Raw genomic sequence first — 22571 nt, 5'->3', positions numbered from 1 at the left:
ATTCATGTAATTTCTTTTAGACAAGATATAAAAAGGCCTGACCATAAGCACAGGAAATGACATTTCTCAGCATTAGAACTTGACTATGCTAAATGAGTGTATATAGATTTTGAGCAACTTCTCACTCAAAAATTTGTTTTCTCAATAACACTTTCTTCTGTGCTAATTACATCAGGCTTCTCTTTGTGGAGTTGAATTTTATTTGAAGTTGCTAAGAGACAAGAGATTCAGCAAAATAGTCAGTTGCAAAAACACTGAGCTAATTTCTTTCCGTCAATTTCATCAACACTGAGCAATTTTACTCCTGGTTTGGAAAAAAATCTATTCAGAGACATTATTTTAAAAGACCAAAATGAGCCAGCTCTCTCTAACCCTGTATCTGATTTTAGAAATTGTCTTATATTTGACATATTGTCATACAATGTCTGTCATCAAGAAAAAGTCCTAAACCAGATATTTGATCATATTTTCTGAACAGGGAAAAAATATTATGAAAGATATGTAAAAACCAGACCTCTTACCTTTAAAGACAAGGATAATATAATTCATGTAGTAGCTAAACAAATAAAATGTTTTCCTAATTATTTTTGTTGTTTTATTCAGCTAGCCTTTTGCTGTAGGAAACAATGTGGTTTTGTGTATGAAATTGTCTGTATCTCTATAAATTATCACTGAAATAATTTCAAAAACAGTGAATTCAAGTTAACTATGCAGAGTAGGATTCAGTCCACTTAACACTGGTACCTAACTAGCATCCAAGTCTTGATTAGAGAAGCAATTCTCCCAATCTACATATGTACATATCCACTTTATCCCTACTTAGGATTCTTTATGGAAGCTAAGACCATCCACTGGGAGGTCTGGAGGAGCTTCTCCTTGCTGAAATAGTACATAGGACAACTACAATGGAAAAAATTCCTTAATACCGTTACATACATTTCATTTTCTTCAGTGCTACACATGATCAGTAGGAAAAGAATTCCCACAAAAAGCTGTGAAGCCACTACCTTACTTTCATCCAAACCCTTTATTTAAACATTATTATTATGATGCTTATAAGAAGCTAATCCCTAGCAGGTGGCAAACTTGAATAACTGTGATTACTGCTGCTACTTTGTTTTATATACCCATAATTTATTCAATTAATTCTGCAGTTTGTCTTACTAATCTAGCCTGGTTGATCTCTTAGAAGCTTTTTTGGACTGTGATTAACATTTTCTGGAAGTTCAGTCAAAAGAACAAAAGAACTATCTTCAAAAGACTTCATAATTTCCAAAGTTTTCTGCTTTCTGATTTTTGATGAGCCCAAGAATAAATTTACTAACTTATTTTTCTCTTTCAGTATTCAGAAAATCAGAAAGAAACAGTGATGTTATAATTTCCTGTTCATGTCAGATATTGCCCTACTTGCCATCTCTCATCATTATTTTGTGATCCAATATGTTGATCCAATATGACATAATGTAAAAAACCCAGTATTCTGGAATACGGAAAGTTACCCTGAGAAATGCCTTTTGCCCCAAATGAGGATGAAGGTATCCTGAATGAAATAAGATACTAAAAGAAAAGTTTACTTGTCTGTGTTGTGCTGAATTTGTAAGAACAAACAAAAACTTCTCTAGAAAAATGGAAATAAACAGCAATACTGAAAGAAGCATAAAACTAATCTGTGAGTTTTTATCATTTACACAAAGCACACAAGCTTCTTTAGAGACATGATTATAACAATCTTTGAAGTACTTTTGTGGTTGGACTCAGAATATTAAGAAGACTATTGAAATATTTAGATTCCAATTTGGGCTTTGGTTGTTGAAAAGCTCATGTATAGGCATATGTGAATACAGCTTGGCTTCAGAACTGTATCCACTTCCCAGACTGCAACAGATCTTAAATTCAAGAAATTATACTCATTGACAGTACATTTCTCAAATATATGTGAAGCTTCTTTTATACATTAAGATTCTAAATGGCAGGGTTTTTAGCAAAGACTAAAAAATAGCACTGTAAATGGTAAACTGTACAGAAAATGTACAATATATGTATGTTTTTCTAAAGATCAGGGATATTAATTAGGATATAGGAAACAGGTTTGACTTTTTTTTTTCTTTTCATTTTTTATACAGGAAGTAAATAATGGATCACTTCCCAGTTACTAAAAAAAAGCACACAGAATTAAAAAAAAAAAAAGTTGGAAAGGAATGTTGCTCTCATTGTTCCAAAAAAAGGATGAGTTACATACCTCTCTTCCACTTAAGAGTTTTGACTCTCAGTTTAGTGCTTGTTTGTGGAATGAGACTACCCTTTTACACTTCAACTTTGAATAACTGCTGTTACTGTATAATATACACTAACCAGAGAGACAAACCTTTTCCTTCAATGAGTCTAGAAGTTTACTAAGGTGGTATACAAAAAAGGGTGCCAAAAGTATGAAAGAAAAGTAACAAAAGGATGGGTTTAATGGTAATGACATATGAGAAAGACATAAGTACAGGTGAGAAACAGTAAAGAAAAAAATCTCTTTAACTGACACAAGAAAAAAGAATAGACAAATTCCAGGCACTAGGCCTGCTTTGGGTTTAAAATAAATGCAACAACATTAAAAGCCAAATACAATGGAGAACAATTACCTTGATTTTAACTTGATTGTGTTAATCAGAGTGACATAAGTAGAGACAGAACTGTGTAAAGACCTGAAAGTAAAAGAAATACAAGAAGCAAGCCAGAAGAGGATCCAAGTAGCATTTTAAGTAGACAAACAAGCTGTAATATAATGAAGAAGTAGGAATACATTTAGAAGGAAGCAATTAAGAAGTAATTTATGTCAACTCCTATTTGTATATATATAAACTACCCAACAGGCCATTGAGGAAACCAATCTACAAAGCCATTTTTTAATTGGCAAATTGAGCTGTCAGAATTGAATACCTCAGGAACACTTGTTGAATATAGTGAAATTAATTTTATGAGAAGAAAAATGACACAAAGACAAAATTAAAAGTTCAACTACACCACTTGCATAACCATTTATTGTTAATGGAAAAATCCCTTAGATGCAAAACCAGAAATGGGTATATCTGAAGACACATATCTAATTCATGAACCATTTGAAGAAAACTGCATATAAATGTTTTCATGAACCATTTTTCTGTAAAAAGAATAGCCAGACTTCTAAGTTTGACTTTGGAAAATTTGAAATCTAGATTCCGAAATTAACAACATCAGCCTGTCAATAGTATAAAGTACTAAAAGGCAAGAATGTGAATGCTAATATTCTAGAAAAAAATGCAGGCATCCAAAACAAGACCCACATAGAATGCTAGGCAGTTATGTAGTCGTTATATTCATAAAAGAAAAGGAAAAAGCTAAAGATCTTCTTTCTAAAACAAAGAATATTAGTTCCAAAGTGGCAAGACTAAATTATGCTTTTTTTCCTTTGCTTATTTTTTCCCATTTTTTGTTTCTTAAGCAGAGTAATGCTCATAATAACAATTAGACTTTAGTTACTGAAGGGAGAGAAAAGTAATAATTAAAAATTATTTGAAAGGAATGCTATTATCTATCTTCAGACAAAAAGAATGCCTCTACCTCTCTTGTACTTTGAAGAGGAGTGATCTTCATCAGGGACCTTAGCAATTTGGGCTTATTCTCATGTTAATTGAAAATAACATTTTTTATGACATATATTACAGAGGGAAGTGTCATATACATGCTTTGTGCCATGCACTGAAGAGAAAAAAATGTAATTATTCTAGCTCACTAATTAAATTAGGATTGCCAGTTCACTAAGTATAAAAACCTTGTATCAGAGGATGGACAGAGAATCTGTGAATTTTCATAAGGGGTTTTTTGTTTGTATGTAACGTGGTTGGGGGGGCAGGAGATTGTTGTTTGTTTTTTTCCTAATCAAAGTAGATCTAATGATTAAGCAACCACAATAAAGGACAATAAAACCAGATTTTTCAACTGCATCAAAAAGAAATGCAAAACCAGAAAAAAAAAAAGTGTTCATTTTTTTTTAAAAGATGTAATCCTTTTGTTTCCTAAATATTCCCTTTCTAACAAGCTGAAGGAGTAAACTCACAGTAGCAGTACTGTGTTATAACACTGATCAGGGCAGACTGCTTTGTCATATTAAACCTTAAGTATTTTAATCCAAATGACATTTACCAGAAGCTAGAAAGTCTTTCATCTAACTTACTTCCTTTAATGAGTTTTCAGATGTAAATCTTAGGAGTATTTGGAAATAGTCAATATTAACGTTTGAAGTTACTATTTTAAATACCAACAATGATTTTGGACTCAAAAATGGCAAAGGCAAAAATATTTCTCTAAGGTACTGCAGCAAGAGTAGAGGCAGGTAAAGCTACACTATAACTAAGAGAGAAGGGATTGTCAGAAACCTGTTCAAGGATGTTAGCTGCTACTCAAGAAATACATAGAAATGAACTGTCAGACATGTAGTAAGTCAAGATGTGAAGTTGTTCTGAGAAGACTCTTACTCATAGCCTCTATATGTGATCTTTTCCAGACATTTATATCTGATCCTTTCCAGACCCTGTTGGCATGCATTTTCAGAGGCAGTTCATTCAATTATTAAAGCAATTATCCTAAATCTTTTGCGTTGCATATTCCTAAAGAAAATGAGATAAGTGAAGATAAAGAGATTTCAGGATTTCTATGTAATAGAACCTCACTCAGGATTAAAAAAAAAAAAAACCAAACAAAACCAACCTCCCCCCCAACCCAAACCAAAACAGAAATCTGACAGTGAATATGCCATGTAACAAAAAATACAGAAAAAAACAAGTGTTTCACAGAAAAAAAAAGAGTTTAACTAAATTTACCTTTTTCACCCTTACTTTGCATTCAGGCCTTAATTCCTGGTTGTCCTGTTAGTCTGCTCCTGTGTGAATCTGACTTCTTTTTGGCTGAGAAGCAAAGATATGGAATAAAGAAAAGTCCTGTTAGCAGACTCTCCCCTCCATATAACATGAATGCAAGTTAGGCCAGATTTGACCCTGCTGCCCTTTGCAGTCTCCCAAGGATAGACCAGGAGTCTGTGGCATCCTGAGTAACTCAGGAGAAAAATGAGTGCTAGAGGACACTGGTCTGCTGGGCGGCATTCTCATGCTGTCTTGACAGAAAGGTTAGATACCATGTCTTTACATGTTCCTAACATAATGTGCTGTATAGCCATACTGTGGATATTCCTGAGCATTAAATAACATATGCATGTGCAAATTGGTTCCCTTGGCTAGGGAATAGCAGGATGCTCCTGCAGCAGTTACTAACACCTACAAAAGTAAACCTGGAATTCTGAATACAATATGTCAAATATCCCTCTACTACAAAGAGACAGCAAGTTTTCCAAGTGTAAGTTTTTTTAAAGAAAATAAGTGGTAGTCTTTTGTCCCACTGCTTCCTTATCCCACTACTTACCAAAATGACACAATCTGAAGTCCAGTCACTCAAGCAATTATTAGAAGCATCTTCAAATATGAAAGTTTTTCAAATTGTGTAATTAATAGTAATATAAATTATTTTATGTATAGGAAAAAACTGTCTGAAAGTGTTAAAAGTGTACACACTGATTTCAACTAGAAGTTGCATATGGATTGTTAAGCCTACAGACAAATACTCCTTTACCTTGCTGAAAATGCTGTGTTGCCATGTGATGCTCAAGTGATGATGCTGTTTTAACAATGCTAAACTATTCTTAAGCTGTCTTGAACCAAAAAATCTGCTTGTGTTACTGAAATGAAATATTGACATAAGCAAGGCTTTGAGTTAATTTTCAGATTTTTCTTACTTTGCCCCATAAAAATGTCAAAGAGTTTTGTAAATTTTACAGGCAGGCTTAAGTAGAATATTGGAACATATATTTTAAAAGGGAAATAGTACAAATTCTGGGAAGAATTACAAAGGTTTTACAAAAACATCCCCCTCTTCCCTAAACTGTTCTCGCATGCTTGTTCTCTTTCCAACAACTCAGTAATATTGGGAAACAAAATCTTCAGTTTCTTCTGGATCCCACAAGGTTTCTTTCCATCATGTTTCAGGTCAGCTTGTTCCGATTCTTCACAATTTCCCAGTGTCCATTTGCCAAAGGCTTCCTTCTGTTTTTTTATTACTCCCTCTGCATGCTTGAGTGCTCCTCCCTGCACTCCAGAAGGTTCCCCCAGTTCAGCAACCCTAGCTGATCCTACAAAAAGGCTGACTTCCCTCTTCTTCAAAAAGTTCTACTTGATCCAAGAGACAGCAGTCAAGACAAGTAAAACAGGGATCATCATTCCCTGCTGCCTAGCCACGTCCTTTAAAAAAAGCAGAATAATAACATAAAGCTAGCAATAAGCAAAGCAAATATGTCATCCCTCACACTCATTTTGGAAAAGAAACTGGTATTATCTCTCTACTGGTATTATATTAAAAAAAATGAATTGTGCACACTCAGAAATAATTCCTATAACAAAGGCAGCGCAAAAGATAATACTGATATAATTTTATATAAGCCAAAAAATGTCACTTTGCATTGATTCAAAATATTGGAAAAAAATATGTGGGAGGGGGAACATGAAATGTAAAGAAAGGTGAGAAATGAGATTTTTCCCCCAAATCAGGTTAAGTATGGCACAGGAGGAAATATCAGTTTCAAAAGTGCCTGAAAAAAACATACAAAAATGCCTGTACAATCAAGTAGAAAACAGCTCCTATGAAAAGTAAATTACACTCATTGAACCATTTGCAATGCCAAGCTCCTCTTACTCTGCTTTTTTTTTCAGTAGTTTAGTCATTAACCATGCTTCAGCATCTTGTGCTATTTGCTACAAACTATATAACTTGGCTAATTTTCTGGGACTTGGGATTTTTTTTGCAGACTTGAAACTCTTCAGCAGACTTCCTAATGCACACAGAGCTTTCAAGAAACAAAATGGTCTTTTATGGAATTGTATCAACTAGGTGCTTGAGTTTCACTAGGTGTCGACATGAAAGCTTAAGCAACTCAGCTGGATTGATTGAATTTTGCTTTGAAGTGAGAAGTTCATTTGAACCTGAAGCTCAAAGAAAAAGCCATGCAATATAAAACCAAGATGAACTAAAACTGGGGAGAAGGCATTATACACAACTTCTTCAAATCAAAATACAATGTTGTGTGTCTCTATTTATAACAATATCAATCCTCTTCCAGTTACTTATTATTTTCAATTGTTAGAAAGTAATCTTAAATATAAAATTAATTTCTGTCATTCCTCAAAGGTACTGAAAATATTTTAAAGGAAATTTTACAATGATACAGCACAAATAAAGGATTACCTGGAAGTTAGAAGACATTTCACCACTGTGCTCTCACCTTTAGATGCACACAGCTGTTCTCACTTGCCGAGTTGGCTGGGACTCCCACGGTGATGGAGCTGGAACTACTCTGGCAGGGTATTATTTGGGCTCCCCCTCCTGCCACTGTCTCTCTGAGTTCCTGTGTGGGTATGCAGATGAGCTTGTATCATATAAACTAACATGTTGATTCAAAGGTGACTCATTTCATTTTCCTTGCAGTAGACAAAGTATCTTACAAATAAATATGAAAGGTCAAAGTTAGGAGACAGTGTGTGGTATGGTGACCCTGGCTGGATGCCAGGTGCCCACCAAAGCCATTCTATCACTCTCCTCCTCAGCTGGACTGTAGAGAGAAAATATAACGAAAAGCTTGTGGGTCGAGATAGAGACAGGGAGAGATCACTCAACAGTTACCATCATGGGCAAAATAGACTCGACTTGGTGAAAATTAATTTAATTTATTGCCAATCAGATCAGATTAGGATAATGAGAAATAAAACCAAATCCTAAAACAACTTCCCCCCACCCCTCCCTTCTTACCGGGCTCAACTTTACTCCAGATTTTCTCCACTTCCTCCCCCTTGAGCAGCATAGCGGGAGAGGGAATGGGGGTTGTGGTCAGTTCATCATCACGTGTTGTCTCTGCCGCTCCTTCCTCCTCAAGGGCAGGACTCATCATACTCTTCCTCTGCTCAATGTGGGGTCCCTCCCACAGGAAGCAGTTCTCCACGAACTTCTCCAACGTGAGTCCTTCCATGGGCTGCAGTCCTTCAGGCACAGACTGCTCCAGTGTGGCTCCCCCATGGGGTCACGAATCCTGCCAGAAAACCTGCTCCAGCGTGGGCTTCTCTCTCCATGGGGCCACAGGTCCTGCCAGGAGCCTGCTCCAGCATAGGCTTCCCACGGGGTCACAGCCTCCTTTGGGCTTCCTAATAAAAGTCTGTACCCTACGAACTATTATTTAGTAGAAAAAGAGTACTCCCAATTTTGAGATCTCAAGTGTTTTGAAGATCGTAATGTGATTATTCATCTAGATGAGTAAGAAAAGCCTGGAGTCCGTTCCTGTGAAAATGTGGTGCTTAAGGTGTCATACCAGATGAAATAGGTGTGGATTATCTCTAAGTATTAACTGAATAACAGCAATGAAATTTGACATAGTTACATTGATTTATAAGAGAGAGTAATTGTGACATTTATAAACCAGAATCTATAATCAGAACTTGTAAGTCTTTATCTAGATTGCATTTATTAATTTATAGAACTGAAGAAATTTTCATAGCATCTACAGCATAGATGTGTAATCAAAGTAAATTAGCATACATCGAAATTTTCATGCCAAATATACATTTATATCATAATACTGTGCAGGAACATAATAAAAATAAATAAATCAATGAAAGCCCTGTGAGATGGTCAGTAAAGCTCACTTGTGCATTCCCTTCCTTTCCAGGGGAAAAAAAAAAGGTTTTTACTCTTTCTTAAATATGTTATCACAGAAGCACCACCAGTGCTGCTGATGGTCTCAGCTTTGGCCAGTGGTGGGTCCATTTTGGAGATGACTACAGCTGGCTCTGTCTGACATGGGGCAGCTCCCGATGTCTTCTCACAGAAACCATGCCTGCAGCACCCCTGCTACCAAAACCTTGCCAAGTAAACCCAATACATTCTCACATTAAGTTGTTTTCTGGCATCAAAGCACAAATGGTGTGCAACATGGTACACTCAGATATAAAGATCTTGTTGATGCAGAATTTTTCTCATAGCTTATTTATTTCTCATTCTGTGTTTCTTGCTGATTTTTTGAATGAAACTATTCTACTATTGTCTATTGTCTGTAGTCTATATTGTCTATAGTTTATAAAGACTATTGTCATGTCTGTCACTGTTTATTTTGGGGTTTTTTTTCAAGCTCAGATTTCATATTTTGGCCAGCAGAAAATGATTGATTTTTTCAATATATTTTCACTCTTAACGTTGTCTATTTTGATCTATGTATCTCAAAGAAGTAGTTTATGATTTCATTTTCATTTTAGTATTTTACAGATTTCCAATTATTTCACTCCAACTGGACTTCCATTAGAAGATTTGGAAAACCACGCTTCTGTTACCTATACTTGTGGTAGTTCATATGGCTGGCAAAGTCTTCCAATAACTGCTATTGTAAAGGCAAGTTGGTACAGTAATATTTTATGTCACAGTACTGTAAGGAAGAAAAATGTAATAAGTACTTAGTTTTTGATAGTGAAAATATCAACTTGATGAACTGAGCCTATGTTATTAAAATGTTGAGCATTAACACACCTTTCTGCTTTGCAGTTTTAAGTAATGATCACATTTCTAAACTGATACATGGGGCTGGGATTTCAAAGATAAAGACAGATATCTAAACTTAGACATGCATACATAAGGGACATGGGTTGGAATTCCATGCTATGATAGCTGTCTAAGATATTTGGGGTGAGTGATCATTGGTGGAGTTTTTGCTGCTTATTCACTGAACTCAGACCACAGATTTTGGCTGTTACTTTTAGGTAGCTAAAGCGAGATGAACTAAACTCCATCCCCAGTAGAAATCAAAGATTCACAGAAAGGTTGAGGTTGGAAGGGACCTCTGGAGTTCATCTGGTTCAACTTCCTTGCTCAAGCAGAGCCACCTAGAGCCGGTAGCCCAGGATCATCTCCAGACAGCTTTTGAAGATCTCCAGGGATGGAGATTCCACAGCCTCCCTGGGCAACCTGTTCCAGTGCTTAGTCACCCTCACAATAAAGGAGTGTTTCCTGATGTTCTGACAGAACCTCCTGCATTTCAGGTTGTGCCCATTGCCTCTTGTCCTGCCACTGAGCACCACTGAAAAGAGCCTGGCTCTTTGCACACTCCCTTCAGGCATATATATACATTGATGAGATCCTTCCCTGAAGCTCCTCTTCTCCAGGCTGAAAAGTACCAGTTCTCTCAGCCTTTCGTCATAGGCGAGACGTGCCAGTCCCTTCACCTTCGTGGTCCTTCGCTGGATTCTGTCTAGTAGCCCCGAAAGTAAACTGTCAGAAAGAGTATAGATACAATAATTCATTGTCCTTCCCAAGCTCCATGGACTGATTTTGAATTTCTTTTCAAGACAAGTATGCCTTGCTAGTCATAGCTTTTAGTTTTGGCACCCCCCCTGGGAAACTCAAGATGCATATGATTGTGCTCAAGTTGAGGAGACCTCTGACTTTAAAACTTGCAAGACTAATGAGCGTTCCGACAACCAGTTTTCATTTTGCTAGATTTAGTGTTTAGTAACGTAAGAAAAAAGAAAAAAAAAAAGATTGCCTACAATCAAGAAAACCTGATTACATTTTGGTTTTAATTCTGGGCACAGGAAGATACGTATGTATCTTGGGTATTCTTGTAGGGTTTTCCTGAGCCATCTCTACACTGGAACACTGTGTTGGGTATTGGGTCTGGAAGCTTGTGGTCAAATCTTGATGTGCCCTGAAAGCAAACAGTCACATCAAGTACAACATGTGGAGCAGACAGCAGTCATGTAAAACCTTGTTACTAGCCCACCTATGCCCCTTCAGCATTTCTGTTGTACCTGACTTGCCTGGCTTATGTAGAATTTTTGACCCTGCTGGAAACTTTTTGTAAAAGTTTCTGCAATATCAGTACCAACACAGATCATAAGACTCACACCTGAACTTTCCAAGGAATACTAGTTGGAAAAAGAAATTGCATGTAACCATTGTGAAAGTAGCAGTACAAAAGGTTATAACAAGAGGCAGCATCACTACAGAATTTGTATGAAAACACAAAATAAGATCAGTATTACATTTCAAAATGCTGAATTCTTATATCTGTTATGAACTGGTGGTCACTCAGTATAACTTACAGCAGGTACCTAAACACTACAGAGTATATCATATATAATAGGCTGCTACCTTGGATATGCATCACTGTATATCTGGTACATGTATTCACAAGATCCTTTAGGTGTCTTACAGTCATTAGCAGGCATCAAGCCAGCCCACTCTCCTACACTAAAAGCCCTGTCTTCCCCAGGGATGTCTGTTGGTCATGCAGGGAACTTTAAAGCTAGAGGGTTCTCTTTCTGGAGCCAATTAAAAATATCCTGGATCCCCAGAAAGCATTTCTGTTCAGACAATACCTAGATGGAACAAGAGCAGAATGTTCCCAGAAAAAAACAGGTAAGAAACAAAGAACTGCCTCTGCTCTTGTTCTAAAAGGTGCAAAAGGGGAAAGTGAACAGGGGCCTACATAACTCTGTGTCCACAAGAGGGAGGGCTTAATTCCCAAGCATCTTTTAAAACAACCTTTAAATAATACTAAGCAAAATAAGAACAATAAAATCCCACAAACTGATAGTTATATTTCTAAATGACTAATTTAAACATAGTAATAAAATGTTATTATCTTTTAAAACCCTGATCTGGTCTCTTCTGCCTCTCTGCACCCTTAGCAGGTGCTTCCCTTTCCACATAGCTGCTCAGGAGCCCTAGCTTTAGCGGGCCTGCTGCTGTGAATGCCATCCAATGCCTGCCTTTTGCAGGCATGCGGTGTCATATGTTGGCTCTTTTCCTGGTGCCGCTGAAACCAACAATGATAGCCAGTGAAACAGACTGTGGGATGATTTGCCTGATGTTCAGAGAGGCAGGCTTATAAAAATGTCCTGAGCATATGCCAGCTCTCTTGATTTCTCCCCTGAGAAGTAACTGTGGTACAAAATTCTTAGTATTAATATTTTTCTTCTCTACCTCAGTAGACTGTCCAGAGCACAACCGCCAGTTCAAGTCCATCATCATACAATTCATGCCCTAAAGAAAGTTCCTGTCTAGTGAACCTTGGCGAGCTGCCTCCAATTGCCTTCCAGATATTCTGTCTACCCATCCTTTTTTCACATTTTTGGTATGCTGCAAGGTACTGAAGAAGCTGTGACTCTGCAATAGCTCAGATGGCGCTCATATAAGTCCTTAGGAGAATGAAGGGTGAGAGAGGGGATAGGGCAAGGGACAATGAAGGAAACCAGAGTTGCTCAGTGCCATTTGGACGAAGGTCTGTAACCCCCTTAACTCTTTCCTCTGTGTGTGTCTGTGTCCTTGTACAGAAGCAGAATTGTGGTTTATTGAGGTCAAAGTCACTTGCTACCTCAATCTCTCCTCATGGGAAACAAAAGCACATACCCACCTTTGCTTGCAGTGACTGAGGGTTTTTACAGAAGTTACTGTGAACCAGCAGCTACTTAGATAGAAATTTGTACTCCTGTAGGCTGGAGTCATGTTAGACTCACAAAAACTTATCTGTTAGACTTTATGAGACTGCCATCCACAGACTTTGTTCAGTCTGACAGTAAGAGCCGAAATTTTATGCTGTGAGAGTTGCTGCCTGAGTATGGCAAGAAGATCAGAAGTCCTAACATCAGGCTGCCTTCTCCTTGCATAGGCATTATCCTAGAGATGTTCCCTTTGCCCATTTAAGTATTCCACAGCCTGTCCTCTCTGCCACATTAGTCACCCCTCTATAATAAAACAGTAATAACATCTCTTTCACATCAGTGTTGTGATACTGCTTCAGTTTAAGATGCAGAATTTTCCAAGTGTTCTTGTTACCATAAATGATACGTAGCACAGACACCTCTGTTGTGTGCTAGATACTCTCTGCATCAACATCTGTTCTACTGTCATGCATTTCATTTGCAGTAGTGTCCTGTGTATTCCTTCTTCCTTCAGAGATTACTTTTATTTACTTGCATTTTATATTTGTTCATTTGAGAGCTGTAGGTTGTTCTTTTCCTTTTCACAGGAACAAAAGCTGTACAGCACCCCATGGGTCAGCACAAAAGAGGCTTAACTAGGCTGCTGTTTTCTGTAATTTTCCATAGTATTCCATAGTGAATCAACTGTATATTCTTTTAAACACTTTTATTCTGTTTTACAAAGAAATTCCTTTCAAAGCACAGGATTTTTTTTTTTTTTAGCTTTCCAGCATACAGAGTCTTCTTGCACATCATCTGTCTTTTGATGAACTGATCCAGGGAATAAGGTATAATTAAAAGTGCAAAAGAAACCGAGCTTCCCAAATATCATTATTGCAAGAACTGCTGCCTGATCACTTATATCAGTTCTCAGCAATTTTTTAACTTCAGTATTAACCTGGACCTCCCTAAAAGTCATATTACCTTTTTTGTAATAATTGCACTTACACAGATTCTCCACTTTAATGTTGCATAAATTATTGTCCTCTGTAAGTGACTGAATTATTATCTTGAGCTGTTTGTCTCAAAGATTGTTAGGTGTGAGTGACAGGACTGTTATCTCAAGCCATTCATCTCAAGGAACTGTGAACTGTTTATCTCCAGCCTTTTGTCTCTGAGATGGCTTGTTTAAGCCATAAGGCCATAAGGACAATTACCAGGCCACTGAGGCATCCAGGGGAGGAAACAGGGCTGGAGCCAACGAAGCATGCAAGAATGTGGAGAGTACCTTCAAAACAGTAGTCTTTGAGATAAGATACTGGTTTCTGGTGTTGATCACATGAAGGTCGTGTGATAGACGAAACCTCCAGCGTGTGAACAGTGCATGAACAATACATACATGCATAACTCATCGAAATATGCCCTATTAAAAAATGTGGAGACAAGCCATTGTGTGCACCCACCACCAAAGAATCAAAGACTGAGGACCAACGGGACGCCACTGGATCCATGGTGGTGACTATCCTTGCGACTCTATCCCAACTGCTTTCTTGATTTCTGCCTTTTCTTCCATTCTATCCTATTGTTACTATTTTCTACTTTTGATACTTTTGATAATAAAGAGTCTTTTGGGTATATGGCATTTGACCTCGTTTGTGTCTTAATCTCACTCTTGGGATCATATCGAAACCTTCCCCAACATTGGATCGGGACATCCTCTTTCATTTGAAATATAGCATGACATTATTTATCAGTAAAGTTCAAACTAATCCAATAAGAGTCTTTGTCCTAGCAAAAATTCTTGGCTGCTATTTTAAGTGCATCAAAATGTTGACATGTCACTTATAACTAAAATCGTTAAAACAAACAAAAAAAAAAAAGGAAGTTTTGTGTCTGAAAAAAGCGCCTCCAGGAAAATGTTTGGTTATGTGATGAAAAGCTCATCTCCCTACTCAGGCAGGAGTGCAGAGGCAGGGCAGGCAGAGGAACCCCAATAACTTAGTTGGAGAGACAAAGCACTGCCTTGGCCCAAGGGTCAGCTGAGATGCACTTGTGTCTGTGTGTCTGTGTGGGTGTGTGTCTGTCTGTCCATCTGTGCCTGAGGCAATGGAGGGAGAGCAAAGATCCAGGACCAGCTGATGGATGAACTGTGCATGGAATCCCAGTTCCTGGAGGGATCCAAAGTGTGTGTGTTTGTGTGTCTATGTGTTGGTGCATGTGTGCAAAGGGGTCTGTATCAGCAACTGGAGTGGGGCTGCCGTGCAGGGGCTCGGTGCAGATGCCAGCAATTGGGAACACTGGGATCCAGGGGCAACTACTGGGCAGACTAAGTGTCTGAGCTAGAGGGATCCATGTTGCACGGATCTATATATACACATAGGTATATTCCACTAATTTGCCTTTATCCTGACCAGCCACAGAGGGGATTTGGTGGCTTCCTAATATAAAAATGTAGGCTGACACAATGATCCTAAATAATATTTCACTTCAGATTAAGTCTGAAGGATTTATTTATATATCTGATTTTATTTTGGTGTTCTCAAAATGTTTTATTTTTAATTCTAGCCTTTTTTATTTGTTTTTCTTACAAATAAATTGAAGTTTTAAATTGTAATTAATATAATTATTGTATTAATTTGTTTTATAAATTCAGAGTTGTTTATTTTTAAGTAAGGAAAATAAGGAAAATGGTGTATACAGAATTCATATCAGAAAACTATTCCAGAACAAAATGTACAGTCTTCTGTGTTGTAATATTTCAACAACTGCGAAAAGAAATTACTCAGTTGTTCTCAAACAAATTCTGTTAAATTTTCATTTTTCCATTGAATGTCTTTTGGTTTTGTTTCCTCCACAAAATGAGAAAAAATATCATTGCTTAAGAATATCCTATGCAATTTTTTTTGAACACTCTTATTCACAAGACTTTTCTGGATGTATAGTAAACATGCCTACTTTGCTAAATAAAAGAAGACTGAGGAAGCATGTCTGAGTGATGGACTCCTTATGATATACTCCCTGCTCACTCCCTGCCTCTGTCTTGGGCTATTCCAACAATCATCTGTCCAAGATAATGGCCAAGTGTGCTTCAGGGGTTATTTCACTATAGGGATCACTTCTGAGAGGTGTTATGAATGGGACTGCACCAGATATGATTCTTTGCCTGTCCCAGGTACCTCAGCATCTTCAAACAATCTTTTATATATGCAAGCTGCACTCCAGCCTTGCAGGAGGTAATCTCAGTTTTGTGGTATGAAAATCACCACTCTTGTATATGCATAACACTCCTCCCACTGTTCTAGACACTTTGAACTGAGAACATAAAAAGCCCTACTCATGAAACATTATTTATGTCTAAGGTTTACAGAGACATTATATGGTTGACAGCAAAGATTAAAGGCCAAGTGTGGGCACAGCCAGTCTGCTTTACTGTTGTTTAAGCTGATTTCAGCATACAAGGGCTCGTCTGCTTTTGTTTGGGACTCATGGACAATTTCCTGGAACAAATACATTTAACAATACCGATGTAAATGTGATGTTTATCAGGCTCCAGCAAGATTTATCTTCCATGATGTCATGCTGGTACAGAGAGATACAGGGTAGAGAGAAAACCTGACCCCTTTTGCATGGGAAGTCTTCCTCTATAGCAGTCCAATGTGCAAGATTAACCTTACTGAGCTGCAACAATAATGAGCAGAATCTATCATTGCTGAAGAAACACCCCCATTAAAGTAACAAAAAAAGAGCCTACAGGTAAAGCTTCAGCATTTATTGTAAAGAATCTTTGTCCAAAGCTTGTTATATCAGGTTTTGTCATGAGGCGAAGATTTTTCCCTTGAAGCTAAAGAATACATCTTACATGTTTAGGTATGCAGCCAAATATATTTTCCATGTTGGTTAGATACTATGGCAGTTATTGTAACTGTACGAAATACCTAGCATTACCTCATACTTTTTTAACACTAATGAACATTACAGAGCTGTTCACAGCTTGGTTTTGCTTATGATTATTTTTCCTTACTGAACTTGCCTATCTGAATCCAATCAAAAACCTGCTTAGTGGGATAGCTTAATTCCGCTGATTCAAGAAGAATCTTAAAAACAGCTTAGACAGGTATGCAATCAGGCATTGATGCAGTCATCTTTACTTAGGATGCTCCATTTAGGCTGAACCCTTCCTTCCTCTTCTACTGCCCTTTTCTACTCCCCTGTCCAGACCAAAGTTTTTAATTGAACTGTTAAGAAAAATTGCTCTTTGCTGTAATTTTAGCCATTTTCCACTATGTGTGATTTTTTTGTTGCTGTTGTTCTCTCTTTCTTCATTCCTGCTTACTATTTGGAAAATAGCCAGTAAATTTATGAGCAAAGTAGGCTAATTAGTAATGTTTTTTGCACTCATTATCACAGATGGACCCAAGCCTAAAATAGATAATGTTTTATGGTTTTACTCCATATCTCACTAGTGCTTACACCCAAATAATGTAACTCAAAATAAATGTACCAAAATCGAAGAAGGCATATTTTATCACATAGCCCCCTAGACAATCTAGTTTTCACTGGAAATGAAAATGTATCACCCTTAGCTTCCTTTTAACTTTTTTTTTCTGAATGTTGCAATTAGGAAGACATTTAAAAGTGTACAAGTTATGTATGTACCTGCCAAATACACCTTATATGTATTTTAACAGTTTATATTCTATCTCCCTATCATAACGCAGCATTGGACTTAAGAATCAACCCCACCCTTAGTCGAAAATGCTGATCTTGGCATTCCTTGTTTTACTTATGTCTGGAAGCGGCTTCCATATCCAAGTCTTTTGTTGTTTTTTTGCTTCGGTTTGGTTTTGTTTTTTTTATTTTGTTTTAATAAGACAATCAGTCTTTTAAACTTTATTTTCTGGGATTGCCAAAGTTTGGGGTTTTTTTTGGTTTTGTTTTTGTTTTTTTTTTAATTTGAATGGTAAAAGGCTTGCTGATCACTTAGCAGTTTGAGGCTTAAAGAAATTAAAATTTCTTTTAGATGGATCATTTGAAGGGTTGATATGCTAGGTAGTCTCAGTGCATGAGGAAAGCACAAACACAGGATCAGGTACAGTGGAATAATCAGAAGGTGTTTCTGATCTATCTTAAGCCCTAGATGGAGACAATGATTTTCTGGTTATGTGCTTGCCCAAGATATGTTAGACTTGAGTTTAATTCTCTATTTTGTCCATGCTTTCCACACCATGCTGTGGATGCATAAACTGGGGTAGAGACTCACATGTCTGAACGTAGATGACATTTCCCACATAGACATTAGGCATGGTGCCCAGCCTTTGGTTGCTACTGAAAGTGAATTCAGGCCATGTGTAGTTGCCTGTGTCTTAAAAGACAGCTCTGTGTAGATGCTCCAGTATCTAAGATATCTATTCTAATATCCTGAAATATCTAAAATGACTCTAGACCTGGATGTAGACATAAAAGTAGGCATCTACTCTAGGATGAGCTGTTTTCTAGATTTTACAGACAGAATCAAGTTGAAGTGTAAAATCTGACTTAAAGAGTCTACAATATGGGGCTGAATTCCACCCATGATAGGAGGATTATTTTGGTCAGAAAAAGAAAATGTGACATTTTTACTAGAACTTTTGTTAAATGTCAGAGAGACATAAAACCTTGATTCCAGTTCCTCCTACAAAAACTCTGTGTTTTATTTAATAACTGCTTAATGAAGAATGGTTTGTGAATTAACAACATTTAGGATGAATAAAAATTCATTACCCTAGAAATGGAAAAGCCAAACTGATCACATTCTTGAGGTTCATTCCTTTATCACCCTTTGGGGATATCATCTTTTATTTCAACAGTATAGCCTGCCTGAGAGCAGTTGAAAGTTTTCTTCTCCCCTTCACCTATTCCTTCTTACCACTTCAGACTAGTTTAAAACATTTTAGTTGAAGCACACTTCTTGGGGATGTGCATTTTTACCCATTCACACAAAAGAAAGCATTGAAATGAAGTTTTCCATATCTTGGAAACTGTATAAAAGGAAGGCTCTCCTATAAAAGGTACGGAAGGAAGGAAATCACCACTGTCAGTTTTGGGTTTGAAACAAAACTGGTTTAGGGTTGATTCTGATTAGTGAGGGCTCTCAAGCTGGGATGCTTAAATAATTGAGAGAAATGAGACTGAAGGCCCTTTTGCCTCCTTATTATTTTCCTATGGGATATATCTGAGATGCCGTTTGGTGAGTCCTGGTTATGTCAATAGTCTGAAGCATGTAACTGTTACCATGCTTTGTTTAGGGAAGTTAGGCACAAACGTCTGTTATGGATTGTCCTTCTGAGGCTATATTGATAGCTATTGATATGATATGATGGCTATCTACCTACCTAAGAATATTTAATGAGACTTGTGCAAATAATATGCTTCCTTTTATTTATGGTTGAAGAAAATGTCAATAATGAAAGTCTTGGGACAGTCCAAAAAATATTTTCCTGAGACAAGATGAAAATTATCTCAGAGAATGTTTTGAGTACTACAAAATGCTTCAGCCAATCTGCAATTTAATAATTAAATTATCTATAGATTGTAAGCAGATTTTTTCAAATTTCTTAGAAACTAGGAAACTCAGGATGCAAAGTTGTAAACAGTTCATTTGACGAAATCAACATTCCACATTTCAGTGCTTCCTCCTTTTATATTTATCCATTTTTGCTATTGCATTTGCTCCAACCATGTATATTTTCAGTTATCCTAAACTACATTTGGAGGAAAATATACTGTTACATTATTGATAATCTCTATTGATAGAGATTATCCTATCTATAGATATCAAATCAAGCTAAAACCAAGAATAAGATTTCTTCATATAATTTTCAGAAAAAATAGTATATCTTTGATTTATAAACAAACATTTTAAACTATGGCAGACATCTGATAATAAATATCAAATTAATAGACTAAATTAAATTTAAATTCAATACTAAACTATAATTTTTTTATGTGAAAAACAAACACGGATTATTAGTACTGAAGATGAGATGGCTTAAAACATCTTCTTTTTAAAAATTAATTCAGAACGATTTTTATTTAACTTCCAGAGACAAATTCATAGCAGAGAGCAATAGATAAACTACATAACTTTTTTTTTTTCCAAACTCTCTGAAGTTTGGGGTTCTTTTCTTATTCCATGAATATCTGTTAGAATACAAGTGAGGTATTTTAGACTATACTTACACAAATGCAGTTGCGATTGACTCATTAAACATAAATCTATAATTAATCATGCCTTAACATCTAATTGCTCATTAATATGGATCTCTTGTGCATAGCTCAACAAATCTGATTATTAAACAGAAGTATAGAATAACTGGAGAGTCCTCAATGCGTAAATGCATGAAGACCTTTAAAAGGTTATGAAGTCTCTGATACTCCTAAGCTGTCCCTTTTGGTGAATAACTTTTGTGGAATAAAGCTGACTGCTGAAGATTATTTGTAAGATCTCTTCAGTATAAATCACATATGAAATAACATATATAAGATCTGATGTGTGTATCCCTTTCATAAAGACATGAAGTAATTAGAGATTTCATTATCTCTCCCAGGCTTTGGCTAGTTCAAAATGGGATTTTTTTTCTTAGTTGTTAGATGGATTCAGTAAGTTTGATGAGCAGCAACCCAGATGAGAATCTCCCTTTACATTTTTGGGGGGAAAATAAAACACATTTTTGCCTGCTATTTCTCTCCTGAGAAGTAAGATCCAGTGTAGCCAGGTAGGCAGAAAGACTTGGGAGATTTTCCAATGGTTCCTTGCAAAGATATTAAAATCTCTCCCCTCTTACATCTTCCTTGTCTAAACCCCTCTTCTGTCTTTTGCAATCCATGTCATCCATATTGATGAGTTTCTTAAAGTTTGGCAGAACATTCCTTTCTACCACCCACTGTTCTTTTTCATTGCCTACTGAGGAATGCAAAATTTCCACATTTTCTGGAATGATTCAAATGTTGAATAGAGACTGGAATTTCCGTAAGTCATACATTCATTTATGAATGTGTGTGTGTATATACACACACAGACACACATGTATGTATATATGTATGTATACACACACATATGAGCCACGTCTTTGACAGTTTTCAAAATAAAACTTTCATAATTTAACATTTTCTGGAAAAAAAAAACCCACAACAAAAACAAACCTACCTTATTCGCTTGATAAAGATTATACATTTTGAAATTTACTATTTTTTGGTGGTGGTTTTTTTTTATATTGTTTGTCTGATATCCATTATTTCTATTCTGGAGAACTGGAAGTAATTTAATCATAGTGCAAGAGGTAATTGTGAACATTGTTGACTGGTGGTAAACAATCATTTTAGATGAGATGAGACAGAAATTGGTGATGTTTTTTAATAAAAATGTTATATATTTTAGAAAGCAAATCCATAGAGTAGATAAGGATGAAAAAAATTAAGTAGTAGAATACTTCTAGGAAGATATTCTGAGAAAAAAGAGAGTGATTCAACATAATGGAATAATTTTTGAAACAAAATGACCAACAAAATTTTCTGAGTTGACAAATTGGAGAAAAATTGCAAGGAGGTAGTAGAGAACATGTAACAAGATAAAAAAGAGACATTAGAAGAATAAAATTAGATCAACTTGAAAAGAACTTAATCACTTGTAAGATTGTCTCTAAGACTGTCTCTAGCTCTGGTGCTCTGCTCCTTCATTTGAGGTCTCATCAGCCAGGTTGATGCATCCCAGTGTTTTTCTGCTTTTATGTTGGAAACACTGCACAATAATTCAATAAGATAAAACTCCCTGCTGTGTCTTTTTCATACTATGATAAGGGTAGGCAAAATACTTTCTTGCTGGAGTTGTTCTGAACATTTTCCAATTCATAAAATGTTTAAAACTTATTGGGATTAACTGCATGATCAATGCTAATGACAGAGTTAATTACAAGTCAGAAATCATGACCAAATTTTTTGCAGTGGAAACTGCTGAAAAAAAATACGTTACAAATGTTAATGAGCTGCTTTGTTAAATAAAGTAAGATCATAACTTTATTGAAATAAAATATCTGGAAATGTCTAAGAAGAGTATCTTTTAACATTAACAATTATTTCAGCAAATTGCTTGAATAATTGCCGTCCCATTATCAAACATATAGGTCAGCTCTTCAGCTGGTGTGAATAAATAAATTCACCAACTTCTATGTGAACTCATACTAGATAGTGATCTGGGCCAGTATTCTTTCACTGCTGTTGAATGGCCAGAGATAAGATGACACTAACTACTTACTGGTTTTTGGTAGGATCTTTCCCAAGGAAGAACTCTCCAGAATAGTTTTGATATGGTACATTCTTCTTGTTATATTAATATTGTGAAACCTGTCACCGCACAAAATGCCAGAAAATGTAAGTTGCAGGGGGAGTTTAGCATCTTCTGTTCCCATACAGAAGTTAATGAACTGCACAGGACTGTCTTGTACAGCACTACATCCATTCTGTGGAGAAAGCATCATCCACAGCTTGTTGACAGCAGAAGAGGAGAGCTGGCAAGAAGTGACCAGCTAGTGAAGAACCAACGTGAAGGATGTTCTAGGAAAGGGAAATTTGGCCAAAACCACACAGGTTTAGCTGAGATATAGCCACAAAGCTTCACTGAATGTCATTTTCATACAGTTTGACCAAGAGAAACTTCAAACATGATCGAGGATTTTGGTTCCCAGCAGGACCGAAGGATCCTGTAGTTCAGGTTCACCCATTCCAGCAAAGTTCTACACCATGGGCATGTTATCCCAGCCATGAAGCAGGATGTCACTGTGCAGATCCCTGGAGGACCAAGCACTGGGAAAGGATCCCCAGAGCTCACTCAGACACTGGTGTGCCCACTTCATCAGCACAGTCCAAAGAGAGCTCTGGATGTCTGTTGGCAGGTTCTTGAACTTGAAACCTTCCTAAACTTGCAGGAGGAGGCTCTGTGATGTTGCTGGACCAGGTACCTCCTTCTTCAGCTGGAGCATTCTTTCCCACTCACTGGCCCCCTCCAGCCCTGTG

The sequence above is a fragment of the Haliaeetus leucocephalus genome, unplaced genomic scaffold (assembly GCF_000737465.1).
Source record: "Haliaeetus leucocephalus isolate CR32 unplaced genomic scaffold, Haliaeetus_leucocephalus-4.0 Scaffold61, whole genome shotgun sequence".
In the NCBI taxonomy this organism is placed as follows: domain Eukaryota; kingdom Metazoa; phylum Chordata; class Aves; order Accipitriformes; family Accipitridae; genus Haliaeetus; species Haliaeetus leucocephalus.
This window is presented reverse-complemented; position numbering follows the sequence as displayed.